Below are 22,923 nucleotides of genomic sequence, written 5' to 3' on the forward strand. Positions count from 1 at the left end.
AGATGTAGCATGAAATAAAATCCATCTAAAAAGCAATGTGGCACAATGACTAAAAAGAATAAATATTAAATATCAAATATTCTACACCGCCACTCAAGACAATGTTGTTTTAACACCCAATCAGCCACTAAAAAACACACTTATTGTATGTAGGCTGGGGGAGTCACATCTGTATAGACTGCCCACCTAACCATACAATCACTGGGATGTCCAATTTTATTTATACTTTCTGGAAGGAATTTTAAGTGGATGCAGTGGATCCATGATCTGTCTGTGTTTGGTAGCAAAACGGACAAAGCAAAGTTGAAAGCAGTGTAAGGCTGGGTTCACACTGGAGCGATGCGGGAACGCCGTGAATCCGCGGCGTTTTCCCGCATCGCATGCCTCCCGCCGGCAGTTCACACTGCCCTATGCGGACTGCTGGGAGTGTCAATGAAATGTTAATGACACCCCCAGATCAGTCCGCATATCGCAGTGCGATCTGCAAACTCGGACAGGAATCGGATCGCATGGTGTGAACACCCAATGCGATCTGATTCTGCTGTGGACCAAAAAAAGGGTCCTGTGCGAATTTGGGGCGGGTGCGATGCGAATTCAGCCATACTATCTGTATGGCTGAACTCGCATCGCACAGATATCGGATGTGATTGGCACTGCAGTGCGGTGCGAATCACATCCGGGTCTCCCACCCGCAGCGGTGTGAACCCAGCCTAAAGCACACATAAATACAAGAGGCAGCAAGCAGCATAGGTCTGTCAACCAGTGTAGGGCATAATACTATATTTGACACATGTGTAGAGTTCAGTTCAGTCAGTATTACATGATGTTATGAGCAATACTACCATCACTCTGGTTGTGTCTCACCCAACCTGTGTGCATCTGCATACCTGTTGGGGCGCTGAAGCAGTGACAGGACATCCTTCCCAAAGCTATAGTCTGCTGCTCAATCCCACTACACACTGTGAGGATTCTGTATGTGCAGTTCCCCAGCCACCCTGGTGTCCTGTTTTCTGGCTCAGACCCTGTACAGTACACATGGTTTGCCTGGTGACATTTTTCAGCTACCTTCTTCTAACTGGGCTGCAGCATCATGCGGGACATGTGCCTGTTCTCCAGGCTCCACTACATGTGACCACAGCCTCACTGGGAGGAAAACAGAGCTGAGAAGAAACAGCAGCAGAGATCATGAAGTCTCTTACCAGGAGAGGGGATGTTGGCATTGTTGTGTCGGTGGGAGAGCGCTCTGATCCTGCAGAGTGCCCGCACAGTAGAGGCTAAAAGCATCGAGCCCTGGACAATGGACATTGCTGGAAAGGCTGAGGAGAGGGGAAGAGGCAGAGTTGTGGGGGGAGAACGGACCATGCAGCATATGGGAACTGGGCAGAGAGAGAGGCAGAGCTGGCTGTAGTGAAACAGACAGACAGGTTACTAGCCGTCTGGCACTGTGATGATCAGAGGCGCAGGGGATGACACAGTTCTCCGCCGCTGCTGCGCCTCTGACACTGTACAGAGGGACTCGGGAGCAGCTGCCTGTTGTGTTGAGACTGACTTAGTTACTGGCTGCAGAGAGAGGGAAGAGGGTCACCAGTGGCCGGGCGCCCTAGGCGGCAGTGCGCCCTAGGCGGCTGCCTAGTCCGCCTAGTGGTAGCACCGGCCCTGCTCACTACCCAGGACTGCAAAAACAGGCAAATGATTGCCCTTTATTTTCTAGTTTTCTTCTTTATTTTTTACAGCTTTCTTCACTACCATTCTGCTCCACTCTACAGCTGACTACATGTACAATAAGCAGGTAGGTGACAATGAAACTCGGAAACAGGGTGCCATCTGCTTGGATGAGAGACTCACAAAACTGTCTGAAAATAATTTTGTCAGGTAAAGCAGATCATATATGTTTTAGCTGTATAGTTAGCGGTTTACCTGGGGCGCCATTTAGACATCACCCTTTTACAGTAACATTAACCTCCCTGGTGGTATGATTAGTTCTGGTTTTAGGTGCTGAAAGCGGTACAATTATTTTGCATGGAAATTTGGTGTTTTATATTGTAGTCCTGTAATTCTTAGGAATAACTCTCTTAAATCTGTTCAAACCAGAGTCTAGCAGATATTCCAGGTATGATAAAGTTTATAATATAATAAATAATAATAAAAATTATTCAATAATGTAATCAAATCCTAAAACACTGAAAAAGGGACACTTTCTGGTTACTATGGACAATCTCCAAATTTCAGGCAGAAAAAACTGTATTTATAATATAAAAGTGCAAGTAGGGCACGGCACAGATCACTAGGGACAAAGGGGTGTGCAATTTTTTTTATACAGTACTGTAATACTGTAATCTGTAAGTACTGTGTGTGTTTTGTGTGTTTTTACTTTTTTGAATTTGGCACCGATCTCCGCTCCCGTGCGCCGTAACGTCGCAGGGAACGGAGCTCGGCGGCATTCGGGCACTGTGAATCGAGCGAAGGACAGCTCAATCACACAGCGTGGAGGACATCGCTGGATCCAGGGGACAAGGTAAATAACTTCTCCCTGTGTCCTCCCTGTATCCAGCGATGTGATCCCGAGTCTGGCTCGGGGTTACCGCTCGTGGTACTAAAATCCCAACCCGAGTCAGACTCGGGATCACCGCTAGGGAGGTTAAAATATATAAATTTGTTTCAATATGTTTATTAATTTTTAACAACCACTAAAACATTGAAAGTGACTGTGCTTAGAAGAGCAAAACAGTGTGATAGGTCCACAATGCCATGTGGACCTTTCACACTAGTACTAACTGTACTATGCAGATAAGGCACAGGTAGTAAATAATGCAATTTAATGTAACTGTAAGCAGGAGAATGTAACAAGCATAAAAACAAGACCAGTAGAATATATGTCAAGCCCACGAATGGGACCTGTAAAAGGTAAAGCTCGGCATAACCACATCCCACTGGCCAGCCAACACAGTCAAGGTAAATACTGAGCATGTAACATACAATACAACAAAATGTTATGGCAGAATTAATAAAAAAAAAAAAGGCGGGGGGGGGGGGGGGAATATAAAGAAGGAATGGAAAAGAGAAAGAATCCATCCAAAAGGCAAAACCTGTCTGCTGCCACAGTGCTACACTGCAGGAAGCTTGAGGCATTGAATCCAAGCGTTCCAGACGCTCTCAAACATCAAAGATGTATTTTTCAAAATGCTAACCAGCTTCTCATTCAGCATGATCCATGTCAACTTACATTTCATAACTGCCAGGTTCACTACTGGGCTTTTCCAGGCAGATTCCACTGCAATTTTTGCCACAACAACATCATAAAAAACATCAAGGTTTGAGAATGTCTAGGACTACCCTCCACAGGTTTGATAAGTATTCAAATATACTTGAATATTTACAATTGTTACTGAATAAATCAAAGAATGTACTCTTATCCAAAACAATTTGACTTTGGTACATGTCCACCAAGTATGGTACATTGTGTCCACCTGTCCACAGCCCTGGCAGCAAAATGAGGAAGACCCCAGGAATACTTTGCAGAAAGGGTTCAGGCCAAGATACCATTGGGAAAGAACCTTAAAACCCGCCTCTACAAGAGCAGCATTCATGATACCCGTATTCATCCATAGGGACCAAATTGTCCAGTCTGCCTCATCTATTTCCTCTCCCAAGTCAAAATATATTTACTTAATTTAAAAAATGTGGGTTATTTGTTTCTTTAAAAAAAAAAAAAAGACACTGCAAAATCTGGTGCAGCCCTGAATTTATAGTCCATATTAATTTTTTTTTTATATTTCTTGGTTATCAGTAGTTCAGTAACTGTCTGCCAATACGCCATGAAGGCAAGCAGAACAAGCACTGTGAGGCTAGCAGAAAATTTCCGTCAAGCTCTTTGACTTTGTCTAGCAGAAGCCTTAATCCTCTTACTCTGTATAGCTGACAGCAGCATTCCCTGCTTTACTTTCTTGATATTTACCTTCTTCTAATAGGAACACTCATTACTAGAATGTTTTTACAGCTTTCAAGTTTAAGATTTTGCAATTTTTGTCATGCAAAATGTCACTTCTCACAGCTCTGCCTATTTATATGCTGTAGATGTGCTGAGCAGATTTCCACTTGTTTTTGCCACATTCCAGCAATATCTGCTTTGTAGACAGTATGCTAACTTATGAATGCTGTCCAATCATTTTCCCTGACCAATAACAAACAATGCCATGCCACTTTAATCAGTCTGCTCAGTGAAAGCAAAGCAAGTGGCATAGCCCTAGTTCTGTGCCTGCTCAGGTGTTGGTCTCTTACTAATCAGGCAGGGAGAGCTTCCTTGCTGAGGCCCCTTACACACTGAGGCGGTTTTCAGGCGCAACAGAGCAAAAAATAGCGACTGTGTAGCGCCCGAAAAAAGCCGCCCCTTTCACTCCAGTCTGAAAGCCAGAGGGCTTTCACACTGGAGCGGTGCGCTAGCAGGACGGTGAAAAAAGTCCTGCTAGCCGCATCTTTGGAGCAGTGAAGGAGTGGTGTATTCACTGCTCCTACCCATTGAAACCAAAGGGGCAGCCGGCAAAGAGTCGACGGTATAGGTTTTAACCCTTTTTCGGCCGCTAGCTAAAACCACCCCCGCTAGCAGCCGCATACCGCCGCTAAAACGACGGTAAAGCGTCACTAAAAATAGCGGCACTTTACCGCCGACGCCCGCACCGCCCCAGTGTGAAAGGGGCCAGAGAGTCTGTTACAGCACATGGGGATTGATTAACCTCCCTAGCGGTAATCCTGAGTCTGGCTCGGGTTGGGAATTTACTAGCAGGAGCGGTAACCCCGAGCCAGACTCGGGATCACACTGCTGGATGCAGGGGAGGACACGGTGAGACTTACTTACCTTGTCCCCTGAATCCAGCGATGTCCCCCGCGCTGTGTGATCGAGCTGTCCTCCGCTCGATTCACAGTGCCGAATGCCGCCGAGCTCCGTTCCCTGCGACGTTACGGTGCACGGGAGAGGAGAACGGCGGCAAATTCAAAAAAGTAAAAAGACACAAAACACACACAGTACTGTAATCTTACAGATTACAGTACTGTATAAAAAAATTACACACCCCCTTTGTCCCTAGTGGTCTGTGCAATGCCCTGCATGCACTTTTATATTATAAATACTGTTTTTTCTGCCTGGAATTTGGAGATTGTCCATAGCAACCAAAAAGTGTCCCTTTTTCAGTGTTTTAGGATTTGATTACATTATTGAATATTTTTTATTATTCTTTATTATATTATAAACTTTATCATACCCGGGATGTCTGATAGACTCGGGTTTGAAGAGAGTTAAGAGCGTTATTCCTAAGAAGTACAGGACTACAAAATAAAACGCCAGATTTCCATGCAAAATAATTGTACCGCTTTCAGCACCTAATTCCAGACTGAATCATACCGCCAGGGAGGTTAACTAATACTGGAGAATGCAAAATCTGGAGCAGCTCTGCATAGAAACCGATCGGCTTCCAGGTTTTATTGTCAAAGCCTAATTGAACAAGCTGAAGTTAGAAGCTGATTGGCTACCATGCTCAGCTGCACCAGATTCTGAGTGCTACAGCTTTAGTAAATCTCCCCCACTATATTTGCAAAAAGGATGGAAAATAACCTTTAACCCTTTGAGGACCATAAGATTACTGTCATCAATCTAAAAATAATTATATTTTTTTCCCTTTAAGAATGTATTTGAACAATAAATAAAACCATTTGAACACTTGTATCATTTTTGGGGGTGGACTTATGACAACCATTTGTTGATAAGAACTAATATTTTGACAAAAAAAAAAAAATGAAGTTTTTAAGTTCTTAACCAGATGATACAGGCAATTAAAAACATGAGACAAATACGCCCCTTGGTCCTCAAAAGGTTAAGGCCCCATTTACACTTGGCCTTAAAAACATGTCATGTTTTTAGTTTTGTTTTTCTGTCCACTGGATTCCAAATCACGTGGCACTTCAAAACGTGTGCTGAGAATTTGGATGCCATTCATGTTAAATGGCACCCAAAATGTGGTTCGGTTCTACCGTGATTGTTGCGCAACAGAAATGCACAGTAATTGCCCTTAAAAAATCGTGTGAAGTTTGCCGCCCCCAAAAAAAAAAAGAAGAGCATGAGCTTCTATTGGACGACAAATGCGTATAGGGCAGCCCATTGATGTGAAGCCCTAGAATTGCGTGAAAATTGCCTATGCAAAATTGCGAGCGGGAATGAAAGTGTAAATAGGCCCTTTGGATCACGTGCAAAATAAGGGGAGCGTGTTCAGCTATAGCACCAGGATTCTATAACTTTCTCGTCACATCTTTGAGCATTAAAGTTTCTTCATATTTCTTCAAATAAACATTCTCTACTTCTGAACATTATATACATCACAGCATCATTTTGTACTGAATGTACTGTAGCCTGGCCTTGGAAAGTAAACTTGCTACACATCTGAATTCCATAGATTTTCTCTTTTAAAGAGATTATATTATCCATTGGAAATGAGAAGCATGGCTAATAAGGCTAATAAATGATTTCATAAATAAATCAGCATGCATTGCTTTTGTTCAGATTATTGCCAGTGTATAATATTATTTGGGACATACAATGTCTGTGTTCTGAATCCTTTAACAAAAACATTAGTCTGAATATGAAATGTAATTCTACTATTATTTTGAACATGAAAATGAATGACAAGGTGAGGTGGGACAAGAAAATCAGGATGCTCAGCCAGCGTGTCGAGTTGGAACCAGAAACCCCTCAAAGAGAATAAATTACTTTAGAAAAAAAAAAAAAAAATCAAGAAAACCTGTCACTAATTTTGGCAATTCAAACTGAGCATATGATGAGAAAATACATCAGCAAAGGTTACCTTCACTGAAAAGCGCTTGTCAAAATGATCCGCAGATCTAGAGATATATGAAGCTGGTATTCTTTGCACATCTCAACCAGAAAAGTCAAGATTTGCACATCATTTTAGCTACTGACGTGGTTTTAAAGGAAAGCTACCTTTGCTTTTGCATGTCAATTATAAGTCGGCGAGGTTTGTGATAGGCTTACTTTGAAACTCAACTGTTGAAAAATAAGGACACCCTCATATTCTACAAATGGTAATCCAATTAAGCCAAATCCCAGCTCAAAAGTTTTTCTTCTTAGTTTTTCTGTCCACTGGGAAAATTTTCCTTAGCTTCCTGTATAGACCCCAGGACAGGAAAGAAAAATCTCTTTACCGGGAACCAAGACAATAATAAAAACACTTTTTTCAGTATGGTGCCGAAGGGACAGAACCCCTTTCTGTGTGATCACCAGGAAAGGAAGTGAAAATAAAGAGAACTATTGCAGGCACCTCATGTAAGGACTGGTAAGATGCAAAATACAATTTTTTTATTTTTTTTGGTTAACTACGTTTTAGCGTAAGTCTCCTAAAGGGGCCTTAGAAACAAATGTATTATTGATTTACAGTGTCAAACAGTGCCTGCCAACAGAAAATATTCGTTTTTATTGGGATGCTTGGGAGCTATCATGCTGAATACTAATTGGCCAGGTGTGTGCCCATTAAAAATGCAGTTTTCCGAGAGTTACATCGCATGAATGCTGATAAGTAAGTAAACTCAGGCATCATGGTCAGTGGTCGTTTGCCTTTTAAACAGGTAAAAATGCATAACTCTACACACAATAAACAGCAAAAAAAAGCCCTGCCCAGCTATTGTGATGCAATCCCAGCATGGCACGGAGACATGTGTTTGCCGTCGAATGCCTTCTGTGCCTCCGGGGTAAGCTGCCATCTTTTTCACCATTTGGCTGACAGATGGCTGTGATACATCAGCTTTGTTTCCTTTTCTTCGCAGAAAGGGGAAACCTCAACTATCAGTTCCAAAGAGATTTACCAACATGTAAAATGTAATCACATGATAATGATCACTTTCAAGCATTTAATACAGCACTCTTTATTTTTTAATACAAGTACTTATACAGTGACGTCAATTTAGGCAACACTTTACATATATTTTATACATTCACACCAGTCCTTTCCCTCAAGGAGCTTACAATCTAAGTTCCCTAACTAATGTCCCCTATAAACAATCTGAAAATAGGACGACAGATTGTGCGTTTTTTTTTTTTTTTTTGCATGCTAGTCATATATCGAACCTGAAGGGTTTACTAAAATAACGAAAAATTCTTGTGCGACAGAATAAAAAAATTGGAAGTGATGTCATGTGTTGTAGTGTATTTGTATTGGATTTTTGGATAATAACTGCACTGATTAAACAAAAATCATCGGATAATAATCAGATGAACTGTCATGATCGGCTCTCGAAAGCTCTGTACTAACAATTCGAATTATCGTACGATCACGCCGAAAGCGGTACTTTTCATCTGATTTTCAGATCGTGTGTACGGGCCATTACACTCATGCATACACATATTAGGACCAAAATGGACAGGGGCCAATTAACCTATCATGACCCCACTTTTTAAAGCTATGCTCAAATCTATCACATCGCTTCCTGAGGCCATGGATACTGTATGTAAACCCAAAGCTCCAAGACAGTAAGTGTATTACACTCTTAAAGATCACCTTTGGGAGATAAGAGCATGACTTAATTGGTGTGGATGACATGAACCAAGCAACCAGTTTGTCATTCATTAAGAAATGGAGAAGCAGAGCATGCCCTAAGGCATATATACTTAAAAAAAAAAAAAAAAAAAAATATATATATATATATATATATATATATATACACACACACACACACACACACACACACACACACACACACACACACACACACATATATATATATATATATATACACACACACACACACACACACACACACACACAGTTGAGAGGACCACTGGGCTGCAAACTCCCGAAGGTGACCCCCCCCCACCGAGTCATGGGTGGGGGCAAACCTTCATGTGGTAGCACTTTTGTTCGCAGGCTTGTTAGGTTTGCAGTTCCAGGGACGTTTCTGCCCTTCTGTGGTCATGTCGGGCTGGGGACGTTTAGCCGACCCCATATATATATATATATATATATATATATATATATATATATGTCTTTTTAAACTCCCTTAAAATGTATTCAACTATAATGGAAGTGTCTTAAAGGATAAGTTCACCTTTTGACAAAAAAATAATACATGCACATTGTTTTTGCGGGTAAAACGTGCATGAATTTTTTTTTTGTTTGTTTTGGGAGCCTGTAAAGCATGGCACAAGCAATCAGCAGATCACAGATGCCGTTTAGGTCTCCAGAAAGATCTGTCAGTGTATTGGCTTGCTCGTATGAGCAAGCCAATACATTCTGACAGGAAAACTCAAAAAGTACCAAAGCGCTCACAGTGCCATGGTAGTTCTTAGAAAACTACAAGCCAACAGTCGCAAAGCCTGGCGGACCTTGTTGTTTTAAATTCACAGAGGACTGTGAATGAGTGATGTGGCCAGATGGGAGGTGCCCCACACATCCGCATCTTTTTTGAATTGTGGCAGCAGACACAGGGTTTAGATCCCCAATCTGCTGTCACAGCGGGATGGGGGGGGGGTCGCGGGGCTGGCGCATTCATAACATGTTACATCCTGATTATGGGTGTAACATGTAGCATGTTATGAAAGCAAAACTTATCCTTTAAGGAAGAACTCTTTTTGTTACCCGGACATATTTGATATTTCCTTTAATTGTGCCAGCATGAACAGTTGTTCCTTCAAATCCATTTATTTGTGAAACAAATATTATTGGTGTTGTCAGCAGCAGCTAGGTTCCTGCTAACATTTTGTTTAGCATAAGCTACAAAATGAAAAGGATAATTTAACGGGGTGCTATGGAAAACAGACAACTAGTCTAAGGAACCAATACACAATACTGTATATACCCTGACATGCATCTCTTAAATACAGATTACATTGAAAGTAAAAAAAAAAAAAGGAGCACTCGTGCTTAATTTGTTCAGGAGGTATATACCTCTCTTTGGGAATATTCTTTAAAACCCAATTGTGCTAGAGGACTTATTGCAGCGATTCCCAGAGCACACACTTTTATAAAGCAATCCTATTTCAGAAATGTAATTTTTAATCATCTGTGAAGAATGTAGTTATTGCTCAATCTGTGCTGCACTCTGTCAGGACACACTGCTTTTCTCACCGAGTGTGGGAGATAATTGTTAGTGCTAGATATAATCTGGGTCTAACTACAAGAGAATTATTTATTTGGGGATAATAGATCTGCACTGGTTAAATTAGTTTAAACTACAGCATGTGATTAATGAGCAGAATTCAAGCAAGGACAATCCAAGACAGTGAGCGAGCGGATAGGGAGAACCTACATTTGGCTTGTTACAATTTGAACATATGAGCATAACAGAATCCAATTAAAGATGGCACATACTGTAATAACAGCAAGAGTACTTTAAAACTATCAATTGAGAATGACTAATTTTCACAACTTAGATACCTGATGACACATTTTATTCTACTGATAGCACATACTGTATGTCTTTGAAAAGAGAACTCCACAGGTAGCTAGATTGAAGAATTCAATTTATTTCCCATCTTATCTTTATCCTCTAATAACCCTTGTAAAAAACATTGTTAAACATTGTGCAATACTAAATAATTATCTACCAAAAGTATTATAGCTTTCTAAGTACTCTTTTTGTACCCTCCCCTTTACACCCTCCAACATGTCATAATAGTTAATAAAATCAGTTTACAACGATTATTGTACAGGTTATCACTAACTCCAGACTTTTTTGTTTTGATAAGCTGGGGAAGTGTTCGACCTTGATCACGCTTTTATTGGCATATGTGTCCTCGCTGGGAAAATCTACAAAACACTATTCAACCTTGTGTCCAATGCAAGGGGAAATCTTAAATGTTTCAATTGTGGCCAACACTCATCCAGATAAAATACCGTCCAATCAGGACACTGGTTCTGGTAATAACTATCAATAATAAGTTCTATGTTTAGTACTGTAATTGAAAGATACAATAACAATATAAAAACATTAATTAAAATAAAGAACTTACTTATTATATATATATATATATATATATATATATATATATATATATATATATATATATATATATATATGATTTGTCAACCTAATATAAAAAAAATATAAAAAATCAAATCTCTTACTAAAACGTTGTACCAAGAAACGCGTTATATGTTGTTGACCTCTTACCACCCTCATAACAGATGTGTGCGGCGGCAAAGAGGGTGGGCTTTAATGCCCACACATATGCATCTACGGGCAGCAGAGATTTCTCTTCTGAGAGCGTGCTAACTGCGCTCATCAAGCATGGAGACTGAGCTGTCAAAGTCAGCTTTTGATCTGTATTAGTGCTAGGGAACTGGCAGAATAGTCTCCGATTCATGTGACCACTGTGACAGCCAATCACAGTGGTCACATGACCAAGCAATCCTTCCCCTGCCCCATGTGTATGAGCCTAGTTAAAGGGCACTGGACCAGGCGGAAAGTGGTTACAAAATATATAAAAATGACTTAGATTTGCAAGTTATTGTTGAGTTAATCAATGCATGCTGATGCTCTAAATGTGGCCTGGGCATCAAGGCATCAATAAGTCTTTACAAAGGAAGAGGAGCTGCGGCTGTTCATTGCTATTTGCATGTATCCACATATACAGCTGTTACCTATGACTAGGGACAAAAGATAATCTCTGGATTATAGGCTTACCTATAGGTAAAAATTGTACATGGGAGTTTATTTCCATTTTAAGGGCCCTGGTAGCAATATGATGCCATGAGTAATTTTCGGTCTTCACCTGGTGGTGGGCAATCCTGGATGATGCAAACAAGGGTGCTGCCATGATGACATCACCACTACCACTTTCTGCACCAATAAATTATGAGTTCAGGGCACTGTGTTCAGGATAAAGGATCTTGTATGGCAAAAAAGAGGTGGTGAATGGGACATCTCTGGATAGAAGGTGAATATTGCAGTCCGAGCTCCCTTTTATACATAGCCTGGAATTGATATAAGAGAAAGGTCTGGTGTCACCAGTGACACACCTCCATCGCTGAAATATGCAACGAAACAGAAAATTTGCCTGGGACTTTGAGTGAGGTGCGCACAGGATAGCCAACAGACGTAACAGTATAACATTTTATTCAAGTAGAGATAATACATGCATTAATGTCACCAACAAATGCTAATTCTTAAGGGATACATATAAATTAAATAATGGTACATATATATAATATAGCAATCATATAACACACAGGCATCTAGTGTACCCAATGAGTTTTACAGGACCCAGCTCGCTCTTCAGGGGTGGATGCGTGTAAAATGTACCATGGATATAAAAATACAAATTAGATGTATAGCGTAATGTAAATAGTATAGGCACATGGTATGAGCGGCCTTGATACAGGGAACCCCATACTCACCACTAGACAAGACCAAAACAGCATAGGTGCAGCTCCCAGACGGCGGCAGCAGATATCTTGCAAGGGAGCTGAGGAGTCGGCACCAGACAAGACCCCTCCAAGGAACAAATGGAGGGGAAGCATGGCACGGATAGAAACTTTGTCCATAAAAGATATTGGCTGTAAACATGAGTTTCAAAAGCTGACAAGAGTGACAGTGAGAAATAGGCAGAAGAACAAAAGAGAAAAAGAAAATAGACACTATATGATATACTTTCATTTTATTTTCTATTTCTTTTTTGTTCTTCTGTCTTTTTCTCAGCTTTTGGCATCTCTTTACCACTTCCCTCTACAGTCTCCATGCCCCTACCATCCTTAGCTTAGGTCTTGTATTCATACACAGATACACATATGTTACTATCTACCGACTTTACTCTTTAAAACTTTAAGTCACTTTAGATTGTCTGACATACATACTCATGTTTACAGCCAATATCTTCTATGGACAAATTAAGACCCCTAGGGATACACAATTGCTATCCATGCCATGCTTGCCCTCCATTTGGCCCTTGGTGGGGTCTTGTCTGGCGTCGCCTCCTCTGCTCCCTGGCGAGACATCTGCTGCCGCCTTCTGGGAGCTGTACATTCGCTGTTTTGATCTTGTCTAGTGGTGAGTATGGGGTTCCCTGTATCAAGGACCATCTTACCATGCGCCTATACTTTTTACATTACGCTATACATCCAATTTGTATTTTTTCAACCTAGGTACATTTTACACGCATCCACCCCTGAAGAGCGAGCTGGGTCTCACAAAACGCATCGGGTAAACTAGATGCCTGTGTTTTATATGATTGCTATGTTATATATACCATTATTTCATTTATACGTATCCCTTATGAATTGGCATTTGTTGGCGACATTAATGCATGTATTATCTCTACTTGAATACATTTTTATACTGTATTTACTGCTGTTGCGTCTTGGCTAAACTGTGCCCACCTCAGTCAAAGTCCCAGGGCAAATGTACTGTTTTTTTGCATAGCCTGGAGTTGGACTTTAATAAAGCTGCTGTTAGTGCATTGTAAGTCATGGAGGAATGGACTGCTACTAATCATAGAAATAGCAAGGGTGAGTCATAGTCACAATACCTCCTAAAGAATCTATTAAATAGACTTAGTGGGACTCCATTAAAACCACAGTGATGAGTGGCCCTGGCATCTAGATGAGTTATTGCTTTCATTTTATAAACCAAATGGCTGCTGTGAGCTGCAGCACCACGTATATGTGTCTTGGTAAAATGAACCAATTCTGATTTGCAGACTGGCTTAATGCCATGACAATATGGCCAGTTAACACCCTGGGCACTTGTGAATCATAGAGGCATCTTATCTCAGCAGCTTTACAACTCTATATGATGCTGACTTGCTGAATAATAATGAGCTCCTGATACTACTGCCTCCTTGTGGTAATAGGCACATCAAATATTTACATAAAAACGTATATATGCTGCTCCTGTAATGTTCTAATCCAGAAAATATACTCAAAATGTATTCCTCCATAAAACAACATGGGGCAATAACAACAACACTGCAAAGAGAAAAAAAACTCGAAAAGTCCCACAAGTGAAAAAAAACACAATAAGAATTTAATAATGCTACAGGTTTCTACATGTAGGTCAGCATTTTCCTTTTAAACAATGCCACATTTAGGGAGAGCTTGCAAAAATGTACTGGAGCAAGACCGAAAATAGACTCCTGTGAAAACATTTTGATAAAAGCACTGAATACATTAAAAATGATGATGAAAACAATTTAATATTGTGCCTTGTAATGCAATTTCTATAGGAAAAAGAAACAGAAAATCATGTGACCTTCCCCGGGCTCACTAATCCCAGGGGAGATAGGTTTGCAACAAACCTTCAAATGATTATAACACTGAAGAACGCTCTGTACCTTAATTTTAGAGCTTAAACAAAACAGTGAAATGGAAAAAAAAAAAAAAGCATAATTTTTTTTCTTCTGCAAACAGCACTAGACATTCTGTCAAGGTGAAACAAATGGCAAAGCCTAATTCTTCACAGCGGGCCCCAGAAAATCCACTGGGCAATGATTTGCTGAAATGTGCAGTGTATATTATCCTCCCTCAATGGGAGTAACAAGCTTTGTATCTCCTAGCAGTAAGTACAAAACAATATTATACGGATGCTTGTTGGAAAATAGAAGTACAGTACCTGTTTCGTAAGTTTGTCTTCGTTGTCCTCATATTCCAAATGTTTATTTATCCTGTTACAAGAAAAATACTAATGTCAGAAAAAAGAATCTCAAAAGAAGGCAAAGAATAATCATAGAACAGATTTGCATCGAACGGTATTTTATTCTACTTTCAGATTTCTTTATTTTTTCCATGAGACAAGAAATGGCCATCTGAAGTCATTGGTATGTGGTCAAATGAAGAATTGTACTAACAACCTCTGTTTTCATTATCTCTACCTTCCTATTACAGCAGTTGTGCAGGGAGTACAAATATGACTGTGCCATGTATGAGCAAGCTGATTGCACCCAAGTCCATCCATCGATCGACTTGGGTACAACCAGCATCTCGTAGAACATAATAGCTCCACGTGAGGGATTGCCCCATCAACACTGACTGTGTTGATGGGGGAATCAAGTGAAAATTGCACCATCTATGTCCTGCTTTAGACCCAGAACTCTACGCAATACAAGTCTAGGTGAGTACACTCATCATAAAGCATTTCCATCAAAAGAAATTGTATTTTAAGACATTTCCTGGCAAAAATCACTCACAAATCATATTTTATTTTTTTGCAGTTCACCCCTGCCTTTACTCTCATATAGGCAACAATGTTTTCGTTTCCTCCTGCATCCTCCTCAATGTGACATATGCCAGGGGGCTTTACTTCCCCATTCATAGAACAATATGTAAACAGTGGTACCTTGTCTTCATACATATTGTTCAATGAATGGAGGTAAGTAATGACTTCTGGCATATGCATTATTTTCCTCCATTCATAGAGCAATATGTAAACAGACACAGCATGAGATCGCTGTCAGTCATGTGCCTCTGCTGTAAAAAGGAAGATGGTAGTGCTGGACAAAACCTGGTGTAGGCCAGCAGTGCCAAAGAAGAAGGCAAGCACAAAGCCCCAAAGGTAAGTGGGGGAAAAACAATGACATTTTTATTGGGAGAGTGAAGTGCCTCTTTAAGCAACATTTTTAGAAAACCAGGTTCAGTGTTCTTATATTCTTTAGCACCTTTTTTTTTTCTTTTCTTCGGGCACAAGTACTGTTTGTGGGCATGCTGATACTATGCAAAAAATATTTAATAAAACCCAACAGAACCAGAACACCAGCTGCTACTACTGCGGCTGGTGAAACACTTGCCTCCTTTTTACAGTAAAGAGAGTGAATCAGGGCAATTAAGCCAAGAAAATTAGCCATTCATTAAATGCATTATGGAAGGATCTGCCTGTTTCTGACTGGAGGACATCCTGGGAAGAATTTCTAACAACGTGGGATGATCCCCCTTCCAGTTGTATATGGGTATTGCAATCATATGAAAGATGTTTTAGGGATAAAACCCACGCCATCTCAACCCTTCTCTTCTCTGCTACTGACCACCTCTATGACAAAATAGCACCCCTGTCCTGCACCGACCTAGCCATTTCTGTCTACAACACTTCACTTTTTCCCTCTCTGGACACACTGGCCCCTCTCACTACACACAGAATCAGGCCCCATCCGCTTCAACCTTGGCAAACAGACACTGCAAGAAGTCGGAAAAAAATATAGCCAAGCTCTTGAGCGCCTGTGGCACAAGACCAAGTCTCAGAAAGATTTCAACCAGTATAAATCTGCCCTCTAAAAATACAACTCCTGCCTCCTCACTATCGAGCACCTATTTTATTGCTCTCATTAACTACCTATTATCCCATCCCTGCCCACTCTTCTCTACCTTCAACTCGCTACTTCGTCCTCCAACCACTAACTCACTCACTCACTCACTCACTGCCCAGGAGATTGACAATCAGTTCAAACAGAAGATTGAAACAGTTTGTGAGGAGATTCCTGCTGTTCAGATACCTTCCATGCTTTACACTTCATGCCCACAGGTACAATCATTACTTCCCTGATTCAACCCCACCACTACAGACGAGATAGCTAAATTACTTGCCAACGTCCATCTAACCACCTGCCCTCTGGATTCTGTTCTCTCAAAAATGCTGCATTCACTCTCTGACTCGACTCTACTTTACACTCTCTAACCCACATGTTCAATCCCTCCCTCTCTTCTATCATCTTCCCCAACTCTAAAACACACACTAGTCAGCCCCATACTTAAAAAGCCTTCACTGGACCCTGCTAATCTTACGCCGCATCTCCTTGCTCTCCTTTTTATCGAAACTCCTTGAACGTCTGGTCTACAACCAACTGAGCAACAATCTTGCCTTCTTGATCCCCTTTAGTCTGGATTTCGTGCTCAACACTCCACAGAAACTGCTCTTCTAAAACTAAGAAACTAACTACTAACAACCAAAACTATGGACACTATTCTGCTACTTCTGGACCTTTCTGTTGCCTTTCATACGATTGACCACCCCCTGCTCCTCAAAAAATACCACGCTGTTGTTCTCAGTGACTGTACTTTTCGCTGGTTCTCTGCCTATTTATCCAACCACAAATTTAGCATTACTTACAACTCTACTTCCTCCTCTTCGCTTCCTTTCTCTGTTGGGGTCCCCCAAGGTTCTGTTCTGTTCCCTGGGTCAGCTGATAGCCTCCCATGGCTTCAAATACCATCTCTATGCTGATGACACCCAAAATCTGTTTCTCTACCCCTCAGATCACTCCCTCAGTCTCCTCACGTATCACTAATTTACTAACAGATATATCAGTCTGGTTGTCACACCATTTCCTTAAGCTCAGTCTACCCAAAACCAAAACATAATTTTTTCCTCCACCACGTGCACCTTCCCCTGACCTCTCTGTCAAAATCGATGGCACAACCATCAACCCATCCCCGCATGCCAAGGTCCTAGGTGTAAGTCCTGGACTCTGAACTCTCCTTTAAGCCCCATGTCCTATCACTATCCAAATCTTGTTGCCTAAACCTCCACAACATTGCCAAAATAAGCCCCTTTGTAAACAAGGACACAAAAAAGCTCTTAATTCACTCCCTGGTCATCTCACACCTCGACTACTGCAACTCCCCACTCATTGGCTTGCCTCTACATAGGCTATCCCCCCTTTAATCCATCATGAATGCTGCTGCCAGACTCATCCACCTTATTGTTCTGTGTCTGCTACTTCTCTCTGTCAATTTCTCCACTGGCACCCGCTTACCCAACAAATTAGATTAAAAATACTAACAACTTACAAAGCCATCCACAATTTTGGCCCCAGCTAGATCATTAGCCTAATCTCAAAATACCAACCTAATTGTTCTCTTCATTCCTCTCAAGACCTCCTGCTCTCTAGCCCCCTCATTACCTCCTCATTTGCTCACCTCCAGGACTATTTCAGAGCCTCTCCAATCCTATGGAACTCCTTACCCCAACATGTTTGATTATCTCCTACTCTATTTTAGACAATTGCTGAAAACCCTCCTCTTCGGAGAAGCCTGTCCTACCCACACCGAACAACTGCATTTTAATTTTCTCCATCAGCTCATCCCCCACAGTTATTCATTTGTTTCACTTGACCCTCCCTTCTAGATTGTAAGCTCTAACGAGCAAGGCCCTCCGATTCCTCCTGTATTGAATTGTATTGTAAGTGTACTGTCTGCCCACATGTTGTAAAATGCTCTGCAAACTGTTGGCGCTATATAATCCCTGCATAATAATAATACCCCCGGTGAGGACAGTGCTGGATCCACTGGATTTTTGGACAGGTAAGTGTGCTATTATTAATTAAAAGTCAGCAGCTACAGGATTTTTAGCTGCTGACTTAATCTCCTCTTTAAAGGCGAAGTTCACCTTTAGTAACATGTTATGCCTGTATAACATGTAACATGTTACTATACACCAGTCCCTGCACCTAGAGGTATGCACTGCTGTCACAATCTAGAAACAGCACAGCTGGAATCACAGAAATCAGTGAGTGAATGAACTACAAGTTCCATTTGCGCTGGTGAGCTCTCTCGTAGTTCATCGGCACTCCCAGCAGCTTTCAAACAAAATACCCATACAGAGGTATGGGCAGAAAGCTGTAGACAGTGTCTGCAAGAGCCTGACACTGCACCCTTGATCTGCTGATCACAGGTGCAATGCTCTACAGGATCCTGGGAAAAAAATAGAAATGCAAAAAATACATTTTTTTTTTTTTTAAGGTGAACTTATCCTTAAAAAACTATTAAAAAATGAAAGTAAAGTAGGTTCCTGCTTATCTGTATAAAGCATCAACTATCATCTTAGCTGCATATTAGTGATTTATTTTAATGATTTTTTTTCCGTGCATTTTTAACAAATATTCTTGTTGATGCGCGATGAAAAGTGATGGAAGATCTCAGAACAGACATTTTCCATCATTCAGATGTGCTATAAATGCATAAATACAGGACACATTTTATTGTGTTTACCAATTAAGACACCAAGTCTTGCTTAACACGTTAATGCACAAAAACAGGTCTTGTTTAGAGAAAAACGGTGAGCTGAATTTATGGAGGTGAACTAGAACTCTAGCAATGAATATGATTTGTACTTGAAATATATTTTAATGCAGTAAAATACAGAGGAGATAGACAATTAAGTTAACAGACTGTTCAGATTTCAGCTACTCTATGTAAATTCAGGAATAAAAAGAGAACAAAAAAAAACACGTATGACTATTAACATTTTTTTTTCTTTTTAAAAAATACAAAAAGCATTATTTGTTTTTTTTTTAATTAGCTAACCTAATCCCAAAATTAAGACTAAAAAATCAATAAGATTTAAACTTGTGTAAGACAGTGGATGAAATAAGAGAAAAGGTGAAAAGTAAATGAGAAATACTGTGCATACTGCATTGCAACAGGCAGCTCAATGACAAGTAGACAGATTCTTTTTCGGGAAGGCTAGAACTGACAGCATTATCATGAAGGTATTACAATAGAAAATACTCATTTAACAGTCTGGATATGATGAAAGCTCTGTACCTATTAAATTAGTGTATGTCTTACCTCCAGCACTGCCAAGAACACTAATCCTTCCTCAGAATGTAAATATTCATTGTCAGTTGCATACAAAACGGCAGATAAAACACGTGGCCCTTTAAGCTAAGTAAAATGTAAAACGTTATATGCCAGGGTTGAAGCTATTAGTGAGATCAATATTTCTTCCACCGCCTTAATAAATCATTATATTACAGCGCTAATGCCGGATGAGAATATTCCAGCTAACCAGGGAAAGCTTCCATATCAGTAAGGCAACATTTAAATTACAAAAGCCTAATTGGCATACAAATAGGAATTGCAAGATACTGTTACGTGTGTTGCTCGACATGCAACGGCTTCAAATCAATACGGGAAAGGAAAGAGAAAGAAATAGGCTTGTTGTGAAAGTGTATTCCGTCCTGAGCCTGTGATACACAAACATGAAGAGACAAAGCTATACACCTCTAATCATGGTGAAAATTATTATCCCGAGGTAAGATGCATTCCACTCCACAACACTCAATACATTTAGTTCTCAAGCCTGGATAAATGCTAAGAGACATATTTTACAACAAGACGTGCATCCCCAGTGAAACACAATTTCCACATATTGATGTCTTGATGCAAATAGCTGTGCTTGGCTATATCATGTGCTGCATATATATGCGTTCGCTCTGGCTACTATTGCTGAGCTTTCTTTTACAATCACTAAACAAACATTCTTTAGACACGTTATTGCATTTTCTTCTATGACCACAGAGTGCATTTACATACACACACATGCTTAGATTTTGCTGTAGATAGATTTGTTTCTTATAGCCATTATAGATTTATGGATTGCAGCTGTGCGCTCCCATCACCAGAGGCCCTGTAAACAATAAGCTGTTGGTGGGTGACCCAATGGGCCAAAATCTACTCCATATTGATAGATTAACCCTTAAAGGAATCCATGGACTTTAGTTGATGGCTCGTCATGCTCCTGGGGTGTCCCGATTTATGAATGGACCAAAAAGAGTTGCACTGCAGTTCATGTGAACACGCAGTCCACTTTCATATATGTTGGAGCAAAAATCAAACCAGAAAATAGTCTTATAGCCCACAGAGGCAAACTATTATAAATTGTTTTTGGGGTTTTTTTTCGAGAAGGAAAAGGGTAAATGATAACCTTGCTGGGGTGCTTACATAGTAGGTGAGATCGAAAAAAGACACAAGTCTATCAAGTCCAACCTATAATGGATCACCATTAAAGTGGATGTAGACCCTCTCCTATACCCAGTGAAGTGAACAGTCTCAGATAATACACAGGGATGAAACAAATCCACCTACATAAGTTTTACATCTGCTGTCTTCCTCTTTCTACATTCTTTGAAAAGCGCAGACCGTGTTAGAAATTGTGTTTCCTCTTTCAGCAGTGGGTGGGGAGTCTGGGCTTACATTGTATGAGAGCTAATTAAAGGAAAGGGACACACCCCCACTTCACATAGAAAAAGGAACATGCAGAGCTGAATTATGAACAGACAAGCTCTCTGCTTATCTATCTCTAAGCTCTCTCCCCGACACAAATTTTCAGCTGCTGTTATCTCATGTGTCGCAGAGCTTGTCAGAAGTGACTCATGCTGATAAAAGGAATGGAGCTGCAGAAAGTCACAGCACTTAGAGTTTTGGAGAGAGATAAGTAAACACTACAGATAGATGTGCTTAGATCAAATTTCAAGAATGGGGTTCAAAACCAATTTCATTCACATGGTTTAAACATTAAATAATAATACTTTTAGAGCTTAAGTGCCCCCTCACGTCTCTACAGTTGGTTCTAACACCTGTAACTGTTGTTGGTCAGCTTAGTCTGCATGTATGAGCCCATGCCATGGGGCTTTTGTTTGTTTCTCTTCCTATACAAGTTTATGGGAAAGCTAAAGAATGTCAAATGCAGTTCAGAAGGAGGTCACATGAAAGTCAAATGCACCTAACATGATGTCTAAAAGATCCCAGAAGCATCTCCAACGGAGGTCAAAAGCAAGCTGCATTTACCCATAGATACAAGCTCAAAGCCCATTGACCAAGGCCCTATGTGGATTTTTTTTTTTAAATAAAGACAAAAAAAAAAAAAAGCTTATCCTTATTTAAAAGAAAAGTCAACCGGACACTATGGGGGTTATTGACACAATGCAAATTCACTTTGCACTACAAGTGCACTTTCAAGTGCAGTCGCTGTAGATCTGAGGGGGACATGCAAGGAAAATAAAAAACAGCATTTTAGCTTGCACATGATTGGATGATAAAATCAGCAGAGCTTCCCCTCATTTCAAATCTACCCCTCAGATCTACAGCGACTGCACTTCCAAGTGAACTTGCAGTGCAAAGTGGATTTGCCTTTCGTAAATAATCCCCTATCTCCTCTGTTAGAGTAAAACCACCCTTTCAAAAGGATTTCATCAAAATGACTCAACTCAGGACGTACACTATATTGTCAAAAGTATTGTGACACCTGCCTTTAAAAGCACATGAACTTTAATGGCATCCCAGTCTTAGGCTGTAGGGTTCAATATTGATTTTGCCCACACGTTGCAGCTATACTGTAACAGCTGCAACTCTTGTGGGCAGGCTAAAAAAATAAAAATAAAAAGTATTCTCTCTGCGCTCATGAGATCAGACACATCATAAATGATTTCTCATAGATAATAACAATGATGAGAATAATGGTATGTGTGCAAAATGATAAGATATCTGAAAAAGTACTTGGTAATGGTAGGGGAAGAGACTCCAGTACTGATGAAGCTGAGGAGTCAGGTGCAGCTAAAAGGTCAGGGATCCAGCTTGATGAACAGCTTTGTTGAAATAGCCGGCAGCCTTATCAACCAGGAGGGTAGGGGAGCAGGATATCCTGCAGGGATGGATGGGCGGAGGGATGGGTGGAAAGTTGAGTCAGAGATACAATTACAGTACAGCAGTGTTCATCAGATTTGGGAAGATGCTGGTGGGCATGCGGAAAACATGAAAGTGGCCACAGCGCACATTACTAAAAGCACGTATCCATTTATTTCACATAAGTAAACACTTACATTCAAGTTGTGCTTGAGCTTGAAACAGAGGAGAGCCGAGTACAGCACAGCCAGTGAACAAGTAAGTGTCTGTCATGCACAAGATTCTGGATCCGCTAAAGGGATGTGAAGACAGCGGCGTCTAGGACCAAGACAGCAGGCATCAGGAAGGGGCGTGTACAATGCATTTCAGAGGCCCTGCCACCTTTATAAAGACTTCTGGGAAGGCTGTCTGCAAGATTTAGGAGTGTGTCTATGGGAATGTTTGATCATTCTTCCAAAAGCGCATTTGTGAGGTCAGGCACTGATGTGTACGAGAAGGCCTGGCTCACAGTCTCTTCTCTAATTCATCCAAAAGGTGTTTTATT

At 40.7% G+C, this 22,923-nt stretch overlaps 1 protein-coding gene across 5 annotated transcripts in view; it reads right to left on the minus strand.

Annotated features, from left to right (window-relative positions):
• ENOX1 (ecto-NOX disulfide-thiol exchanger 1) overlaps positions 1–22,923 on the minus strand; it is a 784,997-nt gene that overhangs the window by 451,573 nt on the left and 310,501 nt on the right. For 4 of the 5 annotated variants that reach the window (XM_077483208.1, XM_077483202.1, XM_077483205.1 and 1 more), the window contains exon 3: positions 14,602–14,653. The gene's annotated coding sequence lies outside the window, so the exon portion shown is untranslated. Of the gene's footprint in view, positions 1–14,601; positions 14,654–19,544; positions 20,277–22,923 lie in introns of those variants that run through there. The other variant, XM_077483204.1, reaches the window with a different exon arrangement.

The sequence above is a fragment of the Lithobates pipiens genome, unplaced genomic scaffold, assembly GCF_037356315.1.
Source record: "Lithobates pipiens isolate NorthernLeopardFrog02 unplaced genomic scaffold, aLitPip1_a1.2 Scaffold_16, whole genome shotgun sequence".
Taxonomy (NCBI): domain Eukaryota; kingdom Metazoa; phylum Chordata; class Amphibia; order Anura; family Ranidae; genus Lithobates; species Lithobates pipiens.